Raw genomic sequence first — 18,733 nt, 5'->3', positions numbered from 1 at the left:
TCAGGGCTGATTTCCTTAAGAATGGAGAGGTTTGATCTTCTTGCAGTCCATGGGACTCTCAAGAGTCTCCTGCAGCACAATAATTCAAAAGCATCAATTATTTGCCGATCAGCCTTCTTTATGGTCCAGCTCTCGCTTCCATACATCACTACTGGGAAAACCATAGCTTTTACTATACGGACCTTTGTTGGCAAGGTGATGTCTCTGCTTTTTAAGATGCTGTTTAGGTTTGTCATCACTTTTCTTCCAAGAAGCAGGCGTCTTTTAACTTCGTGACTGCTGTCCTACTGTAGTCACTAGCAAAGCATGAGAAATTGTGAACCCCAATATGGACCGGTCTGGCCTTTGCCTCCCAGACTGATGTATGCATCAAAAGTAATTGTGCACCTGCACTCTGAAGTGAGCTCCAATGGCTTCAACTGTCTGGACTTATTCCCAGGTGCAGAGGATCATACCCCTAGCTATCTACTGGCTATCACATTTCTCAAATGTTGTAATGCAATTCCTGACTCAAAGAAGTATCAAAATGCATTAAAATGCTCATTTTAAATGAAAATATATTTTGCAATGTACTTTTTTCTTTTGAAATACACAGCTAAAATACTATTTGAATCTTGTTCTTTGTGCAGATTTTTTTTTAAAAAATTGAAGATTAATGCACCAATGGAACGGAGCGGATCTATGAGTCAACGCGTATGAAAGTGACACAGAAACAGACTGATTCACCCACCCCTCGCAGTCTCTCTGATCAGCCAGTACCCAAGCATCATTTCCCTGGGCCTGGAACAAACTTGTCACATCTGCTCCCTTGATTCCTTGTCTGTTTTGAAAAACTGGATGATTGATTGGTGCCCTTTATAGCTTCTTTTGGTTCCCTTTAAGTACCTTATATTTCTGGCTGCCTGGTTTCTATTATCTATTATTATTCTATTATTATTATTTCTATTATTATTTCTATTATTTCTATTATTTCTATTATTTCTATTATTTCTATTATTATTATTATTATTATTATTATTATTATTATTATTATTTCTATCCTGGCCTTTGCCTCAAGGGAGTCCAGACTGGCAAACAGGAACACAAAGAATACAATTTTAAAAAAAACAATTAAAAGAATTTGGAAACCTGAAGACATTTCCAAACAGTCACATAACTTCACACAGCTAATCATTCCAAGGTTGTCAAGTCTTGCAGCCATCAAATGCCTGGGTAAGCAGGAATGTTTTAAAATCCTTCCTGAGCATAAATGAGTCAGACATGCCTCAGCAGGGAAGGCATTCCACACACGGGGAACCGTGACTGAAGACGCCCCATCAGGGCTACTATTATTTAATACAGGCTTCCTCAACCTCGGCCCTCCAAATGTTTTGAGACTACAATTCCCATCATCCCTGACCACTGGTCCTGCTACCTAGGGATCATGGGAGTTGTAGGCCAAAAACATCTGGAGGGCCGAGGTTGAGGAAACCTGATTTAATAAATGCTATCATTTAAAACATTATTATTAAATGTTTATATATTTCACGAAAGTTACAAGCTGAAGAACAATTTGTTGAAATCAGCTGCACATCAAAGGGGAGCTTATGGACTATATACCTCATTTGTAATTCCCTCTGGAGGTGATGAGTCTTTGCCTCATCCCTCTGAAATTTGGCAGGTCTAAAGGGGGGGAGTCAGTCAGTCAGTTCAATTTATTGTGCCTGGCGAACAGCCATTACATACGTGAAAATAATACTACTACTACGAATAGCGGTTTACATTTCTACTCCCCCACCTTTACAGGATAAATCATTTCCCATTCCCCCTTTAAGTTTTATTACACAAATTTGTAAAGCCTTTGCAAGAAATGTGGATGTTCAAAAGGATATATACCTCTCCACAACGGACAGCAAAAAACAGGTCTTTGCAAGAGATGCCCTTCTCTTCTGCAATCTTAACAATGGATGGATGCAGTTGTTTCTAAGATCATTATAAAAAGGGCATTCAAGGAATACATGAGTTATGTCTTCTATAGACAGAGAGTTGCATGTGCAAACTCTGTCCTTCTTAGGAAATCCTTTATATCGGCCCATCCAATCTGCTAACAGAAGAACATTTGGTCTTGCCTGAGTAAAGACTACCCTCATTTTGGCAGGTCTACCAGATATCTTGGCAGGGATGGAAACAATGGAATAAAAAAGCATACAATTTGTTCGATTGGCAGATCTTAGGGTTGCCATATGTCCGGAATTTCCCAGACAAATCCAGAATACTGTAGTTGGAAGCAGTGTCTGGGTGGAAATTGGCCAAATGTACAGGGAAATCTGGATGTATGGCAATCCATGTCAGCAGTGTTGTTTTTGCCAATTTTCATCATCTGTGTAAAGGGGGACTGAATATTTCTGATTTCCGATTTTTACCGGAAAATAGTGCTCACCTCTTAGAAATTCAACTACATCATTTATAAATAAATCGAAGAGAAGGGGAGCAAGTAGATATCCTTGTCTTACTCCGTTTGTAACAGGTACAGTGTCAGATAGGTGCCCTCCATTCATTCTAACTCACAGAGATGTACCAGAATATAGCGCCATTATGCATATCAATCCCCATAGATTATAGTTTGTTCCAAAGGCATTCCTGAGAGATAGAATCAAAAGGAGCCCCATCCTGCATAATTGATCACATGATGTGGTGCACACAAACCATTTGAATGGCATTGCCCATCTACTTTGGGGGGTGGCCCCCTCAAATATTTTAGGGGGGCGAAGACCCTTCGGCCCCTAGGAGTTGGCTTCTATGCCTTCAGGTGGGCTGGTCTTTTGGATCTGGAAAATATGCCAATATTTTGGAGGGGTAGTCAGTCATTTCAGGGACCCTCAGTTGAAAAGGTCTGTGCTAGGAAGAGGACACACAGGAAATGGCTTTTGAAAAGTGGCGTGATTTACCAGCAGCCTTTTCTGGGTTGCAAGGGCTGTTTTCTGGTGAGATGCTCACATGTTACTAAGGGTTATTGCTTGGCATTCACATAAAAGGGATTCTTCCACCCCTCGCCTAACCTCCTGGAGTGCAGTTCTTTCAGAAAGTCCTTAGTTGTCTTGGCTCAGAAAGCTTGTTAGACATTGGCACTGAACTTGTCATAAACTCACTAGCACAATACCAGCACCTCCACTTTCTCACTGTGAAGGAACAGATCCTTTTAATCCATTGCTGTTTCAGACCAGGTTCTTTGCTATTTGTACTCAATAATAGTGGTATTCAGTCCCCTTCCTGGGCTGTTCCTTGGCTTCCCTTTTGGGCCTGCCATGCGGAGTCTGGATGGAAAGCAGAGGCAGTGTGGGGGAACTTCTTTCAATGATCTCCAATAGGGGAGGAGGATATGCAAACAGGAATGAAATGTCAGGAATTCCCCCTCTTGACAATTGACAATTTGCCAAGGGAGGAAGCATCTTGTTGTGGATTGCAGTACATCTTGCTCCCATACACAAATGCTGAATATGCCAGGCTTTGCGAGATGCCCAGGGTGTGGCATGGCTAGAGACTATTGCAATTCACTCAGAGATTAACAGCAGATCTACCTTCTGCCTGCTCCTTCTGTGCATATTCCCCAACTGGCTGGAATTGCTCCAGAAAGTAGAGGAGGGCACGGTTTGGCTGAACATTAGGAGAAGTAGGAGCACCTGGAACCAATTACCCAGAGAGGTGGCACTGGGCTCTCTCTTGCTGAATGTCTGTGAGCAAGAGGTTGGACTGTCGTCTCTTGGGCATCCTCTGACTTTTGGATTTCTGCACTGAGCAGAGGGTTCAGCTAGACAGCTTACATGGTCCCCTCCAACTTTATGAGCATGTTCATGTTAGTGCTCACTCCACATTCAGTGCTGTTTTTGAAGCTGCAGTCGTGTGGTGTTAACAACAGTCCACATCTATCCTGCAGTTTCTTGACCATTTATGATTTCCCCCCTCAAATCAGCTTCAATCAGACGAGAATATTTAAGCGGCATTCACTTTGTGCTTTGAGATGGTGTGAACGTTTGAGGCAGGCGTTGCGCATGTGCAGCTGAGTGCGCATAAACACATAACAGCTTCTTGAGTAGCAGTTCTGTGCCAGTTGCAGGGGTGGGGAAACCAAAAGGGAGAAGGCCTCCCCAACACACGCTCTCTGATGTGGAGCAGCACTCTGCAAATTTGGCTTTACTTTGTTAGATTTTTTCAAGCTCACTTTCCCAGAGAAAATGTGGAATGTGAGTCAAAGAGCCCATAAGGGAACACACAGAATGGAGCAGAATGGTGCTCTCTAGCAATCCTCAGCTGTATTCATTGGCCTCAGCTACACAGCTGGCCCTTTCAGGCCATGTGGTAGGAGGAAGCAGGGCTATCTTAATGCAGGCAGATATGGAACACACTAACCAAAGGCTCCAAGCACAGATTCTGCAAAGATTCAAGTGTTTCCGCAACCCCTTTCCTTCCTGCTCTTACATATCCAGACTCCACAGATGTCCCCCTTCCCCTTCCCCTCACCTCTTTTTGTAGTTCTCCAGGATAAGGCAGAAGGGGCATTGCTGGGGCAGGGAAGGAAGCCAGTTTCAACCTCATGTGTTTGCTAGGCATGTTCAGCTGGGAGCTTGTTAGCTCGATATGAGCAGCCGCTGCAAAGAGCTGACGTGGTTGCAGCAAGCTGCTGCACACTCATATCCCAGGGGCTCCCGAGGGACCTGAGCTTCGATCTGCGCTGTGCGAGGTGTGCTTGTGTGCACAGAACAGATGCCATTTGCATGGATTTATTACTTGCTCCTGAATGTTAATCTCAGCACCATTTAAAAATGATGTTTCTGCCTGTGATGCTTCTACCCAGACTGCCTTTCAGAGTTTTGCCTCAGCCACAGAGCTACTGAGCCAGACGGAGGTAGAGCTCTACCCACACCCCTTGAGCTAAGGAAATGGGGCAGGGACTCTATCCTGCTGAATTTGGACTTCATGGTTGTGGGACGGTTACTAGTTTGCAGCTTGCATCCTTGTTCTAGTTCCCTGGTGCTGGACAAAAATGGCTGCCGGGAGCAGGTAGCTGTGGTCATGCAACTCTTCATACAGATGAGTCTGGCATGCACTATAATACCCAAAAAGGCCTGTTGCTAATGGGAAAAAAGTGGATTGAATAGGCAAGATCCTGGGTGCAAGGTGTCTGAACCACATGAGCTGGCCTGCCCCCTGCCCTGTCCCAAGAACAGTCTTTTGCATCTTGCTAAAGATGCCACCAAACCCCTTAGGAGAACAGCCCTTCTTTGTAGAGGGATCTTTGGCAAGCGCAGCTGCTCTGTGCGCCTCAGCTCTGTAGACTTCCTTTTCACTTGGTCACCTTGGGGCAAGGTGAAGGAGCATCAGGGGGTGCAGTCACTGCAGTTATCAGATATGATCGCTTTGGGGACTTCTCTCAGTATCAGAAGGTCTTGGGAGGATGCGCTGAGCAATTTTTAGTGAGATACTGTCTGGAAGACAAGCTCTTAGCTTCTGAATCTCCCTCCCAATAGACTGTCTCCCTAGATGAGTTATTTGGATGACCAGAAAACAGTGATTACACAGTGGCTCTCAGGCCCAAGTGGGTGTCAGCAGAGACTTGGTGTGCTGTCTTCGTCCTCTTCCCCATCAATAGAGCTTTTCCCATAATCTCTTTGCAAAACACTGCAGAAGCAAAGGTCTGAGCCAGCATTTAGCTCCTTCGCTGCTCATATATCATTGCAGGAAGACTTCACCTTTCCATGCCTTCAGTGGGCGGGTCATGTGCACTCTCTTCCTCCTTTGGCAACCTGCTCTTCCCCTTCACAGTGCTCAGGAACAATGCTCAGGTGACAATGGCAGAATGCCAATGGGACAATACTGGTGAGGAGGGAGAAAAGGATGTGGGCGTCTTCCTAGCCAGAAAATCTGGGAAGTTGGGAAGCAATCAAACCAAACTGCCTTCATTATTTGTGGATTCTTAATAGGAGCATTTATAAGCAGGAATTCTGGAGGATGTTGATTTCTGTGACTTGCTATATGAAATGACCCGTTCCACATCTCAGAATCTATCTCCAAGATTCTGCAGTGCTCCAAATGCTGCAGTACTGTTCTCAACCATTTAAATTCCTCAAAATACTCATTTAAATATGTGTTTTGAGGAGAGTCACCTTTCACTGTCACCTCTTATCCTATTGGCGTCTTTCTCCTGAAGTGGATTTCACTGATGGCGTAAATGACTGGGATCTCCTGGTCATCTAGGATTGTGTGATGAACGCCTTCAAACCAGTGGGCATTCTGGAGCAATGCCTGTGATAAGTTGCAGTCAGACTATTAGACCAAGACCTGCAGCAGCTGCAGGCAATGTACCAGCCTTCTTCACTCCACAACATCTGGAGGTAGCAGCTGTGCAGGCGGATGAAAACCTGTTTGTGTGAAGAAAAACAAAAGGGCCAGCAAAGTCAAGCCCAAGGAAGCATTGGGTTCCTGCCAAGAGACACAGATGCTCTCAGCTTTGCCACCAGGATCTCCCTCAAAAACCACTTTCAGATTTGTGCCTGCAACAACCCGTGGTAAAAAAACCAAGAGGAGAAGGCATGGTGAGTAAAAGGTTGCCCTTGGCCATAGAGCTGAGCCACGAAGCCACACTCTGCCTCATGCTGCTTAATAGAATCATAGAGCTGGAAGAGACCCAAGGGTCATCTAGTCCAACCCCTGTAATGCAGGAATCTCAACTAAAGCATCCATGACAGATGGCCATCCAACCTCTGCTTAAAAACCTCCAATGAAGGAGAGTCCAACACCTCTCAAAGGATTCCATTCCACTCTTGCTGTTCTTCCTGAAGTGTAGTCAGAATCTCTTTACTTGTAACCTGAATCCATTGGGTTGGGTGTGACCGTCTTCCATGTCTCATTTGAAGATGGCTATCATATCTCCATGGACTGCAAGAAGATAAAACCTATCCATTGTTAAGGAAATCAGCCCTGAATGCTCACTGGAAGGACAGATCCTGAAGCTGAGGCTCCAATACTCTGGCCACATCACGAGAAGAGAAGACTCCCTGGGAAAGACCCTGATGTTGGGAAAGATGGAGGGCACAAGGAGAAGGGGATGACAGAGGACGAGATGGTTGGACAGTGTTCTCAAAGCTACCAACATGAGTTTGACCAAACTGCGGGAGGCAGTGGAAGACAGGAGTGCCTGGCATGCTCTGGTCCATGGGGTCATGAAGAGTCGGACATGACTGAATGACTAAACAACAACAACACTCATATCTCCTCTCAGCTGCCTTGGAGTCAGACAAGACTGGATCCAGAATGCAAGATGGTTATTCATTTTATTGGAAGAAAGGTGGTCTATGCTGGCAATGATGAGAGGACAAAGCAGTTTAGGCCCTAAAGAAATGATGAGAGCACTCTGGGGTAGGAATCATCACCATCACTCCACTCCCCCAGAACCTGAAGCCCGTTTCTCTCTCTCTTAGAAACACAGGTTGCTATTTGTGCGTTTGGAGGTTGGTGTTCACAGCCACTCAAATTCTTGCAAGAGCCAAGGAGCAAAGGGATTGACTGGCCTTCTCCTCCAATGAGATTTTCAGTTTTAAGGATTTTGTGATGGAATGAAAAGTGGCTTTATCTGTTTAATTGAAATATTTTAAGGCTGCCTTTAATGATGCCTTAAGTGGTTAGGATATGCCTGGGGTGACTTGATTAGGTTGGAGAACAGGTAGCATTTCCATCTGAGAGATCTCATGCCTGGTATGCATAGCTAGGAAGTGTTCTTCAGTGATCAATCCTTGCATTGTTATCTCCACCCTCTGCTTGGCAATTTGGAGTCAAGGTGCTAGAGCCTAGCAGTTAGGGGGATACTTAAACAGTTGCATTGCTGAGCTTCTTGGCAACCTTATCAGATTATTTAATATTACAAAATGCAGTGGAAACAGCAGCAGCAATTGCTACTACTAGATGTGAGGGTTTCAATCCCCACACCAGTCCCATAAATATAGTGCAGAATGAAATATTCATAGAAACTGTTACTACAAACAGATTTCCTTCCTGGGCCCCAAATTACAGTCAAGTATGATGCTTTGAAGCAGTTAATCCATTTGTCATAGATGCTTTGGTTGAGATTCCTGCATTGCAGGGGGTTGGACTAGATGACCCCTGGGGTCCCAATTCTGCAATTCCATGATCAAGACCAACAGCAGCAGAACTGGCACAGGATTGACATTGCCAGTCCCCTAGAGAACAGCAGCCACACAACTCTACATTCAACATTTCTATGAATGGGAAATTGCTCATAGAATCCACAACAACCTTACCTATGTATTTAAACAACAACAACCTCCAACATTTAGGCAACTGGTAAACAAGAAAGTAAAAGGTAGGGTTACAATGGCTAGTTCTATACATTACTCGGAACAAAGTAAATTTCATTAAGTTTGGTGGGTCTTACTCCCAGGAAAGCGATTCACAGCTGCAAGAGTGGCCCAAACAAAATGTATACAACAGAATAGAAGCAGCACGAACAAGTTCAAAAGAATGCCAGCGTGGTTAAACAACAGAGTCAAAAGAAGCTATATAGCACAGCACAAGAATTAACCTTTAAAAGTGCACATTTTTCTTGGCCAAAAGAAAATGAAGAGAACTTTTTTTTTTTTTTTTGCAAAAATAAATATTTATAATCAAGCAGGCCAAGAAAAAAAGGAAGACCATATGACTATTTATAAATTTATATCTAACTCTATCTACAGATATAAAAATGAATTATAAAAAAAAACCTTTTTAATTGCACCAGAAGCACGAAACCAACTCAATAGGCACTGAGAACATTAATGTTAAAGGTGTAAAAGTAGGACTGGAGGAAAACAGGCATTTACAAAGAAGTCAAATGCGTTCCTTGCACTCGCCTGCTCTGTGGAAAATGCTAGAGAGATACTCACATCTGGTGGTGCAACTGAAGAATCATATCAAGTTGAGGGTGTCAAAGGGTGAAGGGGGTTTTTTATATAAAAAAATACGGGGCCAGATGGCATTCACCAGAGAGTTCCTAACTCAAATATGAAACTGCTGAACAAATAGCTACAATATGTATGTTGTCACTAAAACCAGTCTTCTTACCAGAAGCCTGGAAGCTAGCCAATGTAGCACTTTTAAAAAAAAGTATTTAGGGAGTTACAGGCTCATCATCCTATCTCCTGTCCTAGATAAGATCGGTGCAGAACAATAGCCTTATTTAGGTTTTAATCTCAGTCTGTAAGGCCGTAAAATGTGGACAGGGCAGGGGTGAGCACCCAAGGCCTGCCCCCAAACTCCCCAGGTGTGTGTGGACCTCTCTTCAGACCATCACCCATTTGGCACAAAGGTCCGCAAGAGGTTTCTGAACTGGATGAACATGCCCAGTTGCTTGCTTCTAGGGCCATTTGCTTGAAACGTTTAACCCTGATACAGCATGTTTTCCAAAGGCAAGGAGATTTCTAAATGTGCTCAACTGAAATCCCTCTTCAAACCTCCATAATGAATGTTGAAAGGCTTGAAGAAGTGCCCCGACCCCTGGGGATGTTGGAGTTGGGGATTTCATGCCCATCTCCTTTGAAAGCTTCGTGGTTTCAGGTGTTCAAGGCGTGAACCAGGGTGGCTTCTGCAAAGGGAAGCCTAATCTTACCTTCTCATAATTGCTTATTCGGTGTCACTAAATGTATGGTGGGGTTATTGTATTACTGGATTTGCAATAAGCTCATGACAAAAGACCCTGACTAAAGTTGCTAAAGAAACTCTGTAGTAGCAGCAGCAGACAGTTCCGCTAACAGCTCTACAACCAGGTAAAACCAAGAAGCAGAGCCTAAAGGGAGTTTTGCAATGGAGGGCTGTAATTGTATTTCAGATGGGTATTTTCAAAGTTATTAAAAATGTCCTGGAGTCAGAGGGGAACAATGAAGTGGACAAATTTGGGGGTAAGAAATAATTAACATGGAGAATTCATTATCACAAGTGGCGTTGAACCCTTAGCTTAGATGGGTTTTGGAAAGAGTTATACAAACTCTTTTTGCGTAACCTAGGGGTCTTAGTGGACCACAAGCTTAACAGGAGTCCACAGTGTGATGCAGCAGCAAAAAACCCAGTCCAGAGTTAGCACAGTCGATAAAGTTCTGCTTACTGAAAAACAGGTTGTAAATGGTCATCTAACTGGGCATTGAGCATGTAGAATCCTGACAAGACAGAAGTACTGTTTTGGGGGGACAGGAGGCGGGCAGGTGTGGAGGATTCCCTGGTCCTGAATGGGGTAACTGTGCCCCTGAAGGACCAGGTGCGCAGCCTGGGAGTCATTTTGGACTCACAGCTGTCCATGGAGGCACAGGTCAAATCTGTGTCCAGGGCAGCTGTTTACCAGCTCCATCTGGTACGTAGGCTGAGACCCTATCTGCCTGCGGACTGTCTCGCCAGAGTGGTGCATGCTCTGGTTATCTCCCGCTTGGACTACTGCAATGCACTCTACGTGGGGCTACCTTTGAAGGTGACTCGGAAACTACAACTAATCCAGAATGCGGCAGCTAGACTGGTGACTGGGGGCGGCCGCCGAGACCATATAACACCGGTCTTGAAAGACCTACATTGGCTCCCAGTATGTTTCCGAGCACAATTCAAAGTGTTGGTGCTGACCTTTAAAGCCCTAAATGGCCTCGGTCCGGTATACCTGAAGGAGCGTCTCCACCCCCATCATTCTGCCCGGACGCTGAGGTCCAGCGCCGAGGGCCTTCTGGTGGTTCCCTCATTGCGAGAAGCAAAGCTACAGGGAACCAGGCAGAGGGCCTTCTTGGTAGTGGTGCCCGCCCTGTGGAACACCCTTCCAGCAGATGTCAAAGCGATAAACAACTACCTGACATTCAGAAGACATCTTAAGGCAGCCCTGTTCAGGGAAGTTTTTAACGTGTGATATTTTACTGTAGTTTTGGTTTCTATGGAAACCGCCCAGAGTGGCTGGGGAGGCCCAGCCAGATGGGCGGGGTATAAATAATAAATTATTATTATTATTATTATTATTATTATTATTATTATTATTATTAGAAGAAGAAGAACATGACTGACCAAAGCACTGTAGGAGACAATTCACACACAAAATACGCTTGGAGAGGAATACAGTGTATAGGTATTTAAATGCTGACAATAGAAGCCCCGAAGCACTTGGCTAAACACTCTTACAAGTCTCCTTGTGATCTGGAACCACATGGAAGCAGGCTTTCTAACCTAGGGGAAACTTTTCAGCTGAATATACTTAAAAGCCCCCTTCAGATCTTCCTACTCTATACAGGAAGATATGGGGTGGTGTTATCAGGACTTAATCCTGGATGATGCCCAGGATTTGGTTCAAGTTCTTGTCCAACCAAACTTGGAACAGTGATCACAGTGCTGTCAAATGCAACATATCTGTAAGTGGAAGCTTGCCCAGAAAACTCATCAGGCTCACAACATTTGAATCCAAAAGATAAAACTTGTGTTGAGAGAGAGAGAGAGAGAGAGAGAGAGAGAGAGAGAGAGAGAGAATATTAATTGAAATGAAGCTGAAGAGGATCAAAGCTCTCCAGGGTGCCCTTATGGATAAACCAGTTAAACTAGAAATAGAGGTTAAAAGGAAATTGGCAGTTGTCACAAAGGAAAGAAGTGAAATTACTGTTCTCCTAGGATCTGTATTGGGAGGTACTGGTGCCATTTAACTTGTTCATAAATAATTTTCAGTCAAGACTATGAAGTGGCTGACACCAGATTATTCAGAATGGTGAAAATGAAAATTAATTTTGAAGATCTGCAGTAGGATCTCTCCAACAAAATGGCAAATTAGGTTCAAAGTCAGCAAGTGAAAAGTGATGCAGAATGTGGTTAAGCAAAAATACATGTACGTATATATCTCCTAAGTAGAAAAGCTAGTTTGGAATTTGGAATTGTAGCTGACAGCTAGAGATGGGGAAGAAGTTCACTTCAGTTCACATTTAAAGGTGAATCCACCTGATTCACAATTCCTCAACCAATATGTGAACAGGAACTTAGACCAATCCCCCACATTTGCACTTCTCTGAATTTTGCAACGTGGCTCTGAAATCAAGCAATGTGTGCAAAAAAAAAAAAAAAAAGAAGAAGAAGAAGAAGAAGAAGAAAAGAAGAAAAGAGATATATCAGCGGAAGGTTACATACAAAACTGCATTGTATTAGGGAAAGTATGAATATTGTGGAAAACAAGCCCTGTAAAAATGTGCTTATTAGGCAAAATTGCATACAGAGTTGTTTATATGAAGAGAAATTCACACTAAAATGCAGCTAATTTTTATGGGGGCTTTTTTTAAACAACACCAACAACAAAACACCAATGCAAACTGAAGTGGAAATGTGGATGACTGGATATAAGATTGGGAAAATGAAAGAAAATAAAACTTCCAGTAATTTATTTATTTATATTCCACCTTCCCTCGAAGGAGCTCAAAGTGGCAATCATGCTTCCTTCCTCTCTGCATTTTTTAATCCTATTTGCTTACATAAATCCATGGTGCAGTCAAATCTCTTAACACGCAGTGATTTTTCTGATCCTCCCATTTCGAAAAGGGCTTCACAGAGCTAGAGAAAGGGCGGAACGGGGCAAAAAAATATCACCAAGGAATATCTGTGCATCTGCCCTAATAAGCTTGAGTGGTTGTGGGCAAAAGATAAATATGAGTATAACAAGCAAGCAAACACACAGCTTGAACTTTTCAATGAAGGAGGTTGGCAATGTATTTGAACTCCCTGGGGGGATACCAGTATCAATGACAAGGAGGACTCACCGAGACTCAACATAATGGGATTGTCAGACTCCAGAGACACACAATTTTTGAATGGGACGTGATCTTGTAGAGCTGGTTTCAAAATTTGCTGTGTTTTTTTTATGAATCTCCTGAATTATCATCATCATCATCTTATTAGTTATTAAATTTATATATGCACATCATCCAAGAATCTCAGAGCAATTTGCAGTATAAAAAGACAAAAATATGTAACATAATAACAAACAGAGCGATAAGCACCACCCCAAAGTCCATCAGCATACGACTTGAATGGCCCAAAACACCTCATTGACTTAATGAGAAGATGCAAATAGCACTCTGTAAATGAATTTTTAAAAATCATGAACTAAATAATTGCCAATTTGTTGCCCTTTAAGAATACCTCCCCTCACCAAACAAAAAGGCTACCTAAATACTGTTTCTGTTCTTAAATTAAACCAATATTCACATTTGATTGGCAGTTTAGCTTGAGTCATTTTGATGGCACAAAATGTGCTCAGAAAAACACAGAAACCTTTTCCTCTGTGTGTCTGTGATAACAAAATCCGCCCCTGCCACAACAACTGGGCTCAATAATAGTGGATGTGAAGCAGAAAGTTTTAAATGACCTGTAATCAAAAAAGATCAACTCAAAGATCCCTCCCTGTCAAAGCCGTCTTATGGCGCCACAGGTTTGCTTTCAAGCTCCAGTCAGCAGGGTGAAAGAGCAGGATGAAGGCAACTGCACTGGCTTGGTCTTGTGGAATTGCCCTTGTGGACCTGGATTGTGATACCTGGCCTTGGACAATTATGAGAGGACGTAAGAACTCTCTTCCTTTGACAGCTAAAATGCTTTTATTTATTCCAGTGGTTTCCCCTCCCCCTAAGAGTATCTGCCCATTTCAGGCCTTCCTGAGAAGCTGACCTCAGGAACAATGAGGTTATGTGACCATAGGACTAGTCGAGTTGCAGGCTGGCACAGAGCTGGCTAATCTACAATACATTTTTGAAAGTGGTTTGTCTGTCCACCTGTATGTTTGTTGTATAGGTTTGTCTACCTCTTCAGCTATCATCACCAAATTCAGCATGAGGGTTCCTGAGGTGGGAGCAGCAGTTGCTGTTGACCTTTGGATGCACGTCGCCATTTTGAATCAAGATGGCAGACTGAAATGTGACTTTGGTGTGACTTCACCCTTTTTTCTTTTTTCTTTTGTATAGGTTCAGCCATCTCTTGAGATATTGCCACCAAGCTTGGCATGAGGGTTCATGAGGTAAAGGCAACAATCTCTGTCAATATTTAGATGCTGGGTGCCATTTTAAATCCACCTCTTTTTTCTCCCCTCCACTCAGGGCACGATGGTCCTTCAAAAGCTGCTGTGGTGACATTTTTGGGGGAGGGAGAGGCCACTATGAGAGCTGGATGGTGACAGTTCCTCAAGCTTCTTTCTTCTCCCCTCCACTCAGGGGAAGATAGGAAACCACAGGGTTGGCAGGGACCCCAAAGATGCCAACTATGCCACCCCACAATCCTATAGCATCACATTCCAGTTGCTGCGTAGAAATGTCAAAAGTATTTGAATGTTTGCAATGCAAATGATTCTTTGTGCGTAAGCTTTGGCTAGCCCCCTGACACAGTCCCAGCCTAGCTTCTTCTCCCTCACCCTGACTATTAGTGAAAGAAAAGCAGCAACACAGGACCAAACATTTGTCCCCCTGTATGCAAAGGTGTAGCTATGTGAGGAAGAAACAGGGGCAGATTACATTAGAAGAATTACTTGCACTTGCTATTAGCAGCTGGTTCATAGCTGTCAACGTTTCCCTTTTTAAAGGGAAATTCCCTTATTCCAAATAGGATTCCTCGCAAGAAAAGGGAAAAGTTGACAGCTATGAGCTGGTTGCCATAGAAAAAGAGTTCCAAAATTAAGCCAAAGGGGTAAAAAGGATTTAAATGGAGCAGTTTTAAGCCAAGACACCAAACTGCCCTTCAGGGGCAGTTGCTAGCTAAGATGTGTGGTACAGAAGAAGATCATTTAGCATCACTTTGTAAGTATAATTTGGAACAGAGCCATAACAGCCTGCAGACAAGGTTCTGAAGATGAAAATGCATACATGAAACATCAGTGGGAGCTCACCTTTAGAGCGCCACAAAATACCACATGACAATTAGGCACAGTTTTCAGCGAGGGTTTAGGGGCCCAGAGGGCAATTACTCCATGCAATGGTCAGCCAGCAAAGATCAGCCAATGGGAGCCCCAATGACACCAGCACATTTGAATTAGGGGTGCTTATGAAATTATCATCTGAATCTCTCCCTGGATTTGAGAATTTCAAATTAACAGACTCCCCCCCAAACCCCCCCCAACCAGTACATTCTGAATTCTCCATTACTGTGTGCTTTTTATTTGTACATGTTGCACAGAGTACTGAGTGTGCCCAGTTTTCTGCACTTTTCACTTCACTTGCATCCTTTTCTGCTTCTTCATAAACATGCTAGGTGGCTGATTTGTAACTGACCGAACCCAAAGAGTGTTCATTAATGGTTCCTCGTCATCCTGCAAAAAAGAGACAAGTGGGGTGCCACACACGGTTCTGTCCTGGGCACGTTGTTGTTCAACGTATTTATAAACGACTTGGATGAAGGAATAGAAGGGGTACTCATCCAATTTGCAGATCACACTAAACTGGGAGGGGTAGCTAATGCCATAAAATATCCACCCTGCATTTGTAAAGAGTCATTCCTTTAGTGTGGCAGCGCCTGTCTTTGGAACTCCCTGCTGTTGACATTAGGCAGGTGTCATCACCGCCTGCTGAAAACACATTGTGTTAAATTCATAGTTTGTTCTTCCGTGTGTATTTGCAATTGGCACCAAATGGTGGCTTTTCTCTTGTAGCAAAGAGCAACTTTGGGAAGAGGGGATTTTCATCAGGAAGCAGCTTGGGAGAAGAAGACCACCACTCCCTCCCTATACACCCAGGTTGTGAACCTGCGGGTCCCCCTATGCTGGTGGACTCCCCGCCCAGCATGGCCAATGGCAAGGAGTGGTGGGAGTTGTGGTTCAATAACATATGTAGGGCTCCTAATATCTGCCATACCACAACCCATTTATGTCCTCCATCCCACCAGTAGGACTTCGAAGGGGAAAAGACAGACAAGGACAAGCAACCCATTTGCAGTTTGGCCTTCACCATCACTCTCTCCTGGCCACCATGACAGACTGAATCCTCTTCTTCTGCCGTGAGCCTGTGAATCTGCAACAGGCAGTGAAGGTGGCCTAACAGAGAAATATTCCTAGCCCAAAGCACCCAGTCCAGAAAGGACAGGTTTTCATGTGTTGCTGTTAACCATTCCCATGCCTGCAAGGCCATCTGAAGAAAGACTGAGAGCAGGTTTTGACAAGCATCTGGAATGTTGCTAGGGCCAAAAACTCAGGGTTGTTTCAGACAGGTCAAATATGGAGAGCTGGGGGATATGCAAGTTATGCTAAGATTTAAGATCTCATTAATAGTTGGTATGAAAGTCTGTTTTACTTCTGCACATTTCCTTGGTCCACCATGACCCCTTTAAGCGAGGGCAGTGCTTTTTTTCTGGGGTTACACAGGGGTACACATACCCCTAAACATTTTGTGAATCATTGAGGGGCAGTATTTCTTTAAAGCCTAAACTGTCAGCAGTTAGAAGAAGTTGCTACTAATGACGACTTTGCACTTCATCCTTGCTCCCAACTGGCTGTTCGACAGTGAAATTTGCTGCCCAGGAGTGTGGTGGAGTCTCCTTCTTTGGAGGTCTTTAAGCAGAGGCTTGACAACCATATGTCAGGAGTGCTCTGATGGTGTTTCCTGCTTGGCAGGGGGTTGGACTCGATGGCCCTTGTGGTCTCTTCCAACTCTATGATTCTATGATTCTATGATTCTATGGCTCCATCTTAACTCCCAGCTGAAAACCCAGGAAAGAACAGGGTCCTGTGAAACAGATGCCTCCGCAGTTGCATGGAAGAAACACTGCAGGGAGCAAACACCTATGGGATAAAACACCCTCATGGTTCTCAAGTGTTCGTTTTAAGAAAAGGAGCGGTGAAAGGGCTTCCCCTTCCCTTCCTTTATTTCCCCTCTGGTTCGATATGCTCTTTGTTCCACTCCTCCTGAGTGCTGGTTTAACTACAAACATTCCAAAGACAGATTCCAGAACTGGGACATGCCCTGTTAGCCTCTGGTTTTTGTTCTTTCCTTTTTTATTCCTTTTTGTTCATTCCTTTTTTCACCCTAATGATGCCCTTCGTACATTCTTTTTATTCTACCTTTTCAACCAGGTGCGATTTTACATAACATCAGTAGGAAAAAGTCCCCCCTTGTTTGCTCAGATTTGTATTTTGCCATGCCCCACAGTCTCTTATGCTCGATGGATTTCTGCCTGGACTTGATTTTTACTTATTGTTCCCCACCCCATTTTTGGAAGTTCCTGTTTTATCTGTAATCCCTCTTGAGTCCTTGTCAGGGGAAAGGTGGGGTATGACTCTGCTCCTGCGGACTGAGCAGGAGCAGAGTCATGTGCATGTGCGCATGTGCGCATGTGCGCAGCATCTCATCTCTCTTTGCTGGATTTCTGATGGGAAAATGTTGTCAGTGCAGCCATCCCTGCTCAGCCCAGCAGCCCAGGGCCCTCCTTTCAAAACACCCTTGCTGGCTCTGAGAAGAAGAGTGTAGACCCCAAAGACAGGTGCGTAGCCTCTGGTGAAGCCCTCGGTGTTTGACAGATACTGCTGCTGTGCTGGGTGAGCTCTGTGGAGATGCTGCCCTGCTTTAGGGGAGCAAGAAACCTGAATCATTAGGAAGCTGACTTTACAAATTCTTCATGCAATTCTTCTGCGGTCATTAAAAGGATTCTGCCTGCCTGCAATTTCTGCCTTTACATAGAGCCAATTGACTTGAATTTCACATTCGTTTGGATGGTGGCAAAGGAAAGGAGGAGGTGGAGGGAGGGAGCAAGCAAGTGGAGCCCTTTGAAAAGCAACCTGTCAGTTTCCCTCTCCCCGACCCCACCACCGGTTCCTTTAGGGAGGGAGGTTTGGCAAGGTTCTTCTGTTTAATACTGGGCTTTTCTGCTACATTTTGAATTTAACAGCACAGCCGTGCAACTATGATGTTAGTGATTGTCATGGGAAGGGATTGAGGCTGGCAGAAGAGACAAGGCAGCAGCTAGAAACCAGCCTCGACTCCCCACCTTCCTCTTTTCTCAAGGCTCCAGTGCATTTGGGGTCTGAAAGGCAACACCCCTTGCTTTGTGGAAAAGACTAATCTGCAGTGAATGCAAATGTTAAGTCCACTGGCCAACACTAACCTGTGGATAATTGGAGAAAGTACGGCTGGAGCAACAACCAAACCACAAACAGCCTGACTGAAAAGCTGTCTGGCAGCAACCCTCACTACGTCCCATCGCTTGACCTTAGAGGGTTCCAATTACTGCACAAGAGGGGATTATCGGCACTCCTTTTAGCAAAGTGTGCCGGAGGAAGCAGGGATGGGAAACACTTCCTACGGCCACAACATGTGACTGCTTGTTCTCAGGATTATTTCCAGATTCTGTCAGGCTCTGAACAAAGAGCAGGGCCCTCAAATCTGCTGTTCCAGTTGCTGGTACATCTGTTCTGGGAGGAGCATGCCATGGGGGGAAGGCTGGTGGTAGCAGTGACCTCCAGTATTTCTGCATTTCCACAGTGCAATGCTCCTCCCTCTTTGCAACCCTGCATGGTTCCCGCCCATCTCTATGGACAACCTGGAGCTTCAGCTCCTAGTTCTGGAGTCATCATCACCTGGTTTCTGAATGTTGTCTCTCACTCCTGTTGAAACTACAGTGTCAGGCAAGAAGAGACTAGCTTTTTTGGAGTGGGAGGGAAGAGTTCTGTGATGCAGGCAAAGCGCTGGGAAGATTGAAGCGAATTCCCAAAGCCGTTACTAAATTTCCTGTTCATTGCTCCAGT

General features: G+C 44.3%; 1 protein-coding gene across 1 annotated transcript in view; it reads right to left on the bottom strand.

The window, feature by feature from the left end:
- The window catches only part of LOC309347902 (START domain-containing protein 10-like), a 249,966-nt gene extending 249,300 nt beyond the window's left edge, over positions 1-666 (bottom strand). The window contains exon 1 of the mRNA XM_081872869.1: positions 662-666. The gene's annotated coding sequence lies outside the window, so the exon portion shown is untranslated. The remainder of the gene's footprint in view (positions 1-661) is intronic.
- Positions 667-18,733: the final 18,067 nt, after the last annotated feature.

This window comes from Podarcis erhardii, assembly GCF_964252035.2.
Source record: "Podarcis erhardii genome assembly, chromosome: 8".
NCBI classification, from domain to species: Eukaryota; Metazoa; Chordata; class Lepidosauria; order Squamata; family Lacertidae; genus Podarcis; species Podarcis erhardii.
Note: the sequence above shows the minus strand (reverse complement) of the source record. Positions and strands in the feature narration are given on the sequence as shown.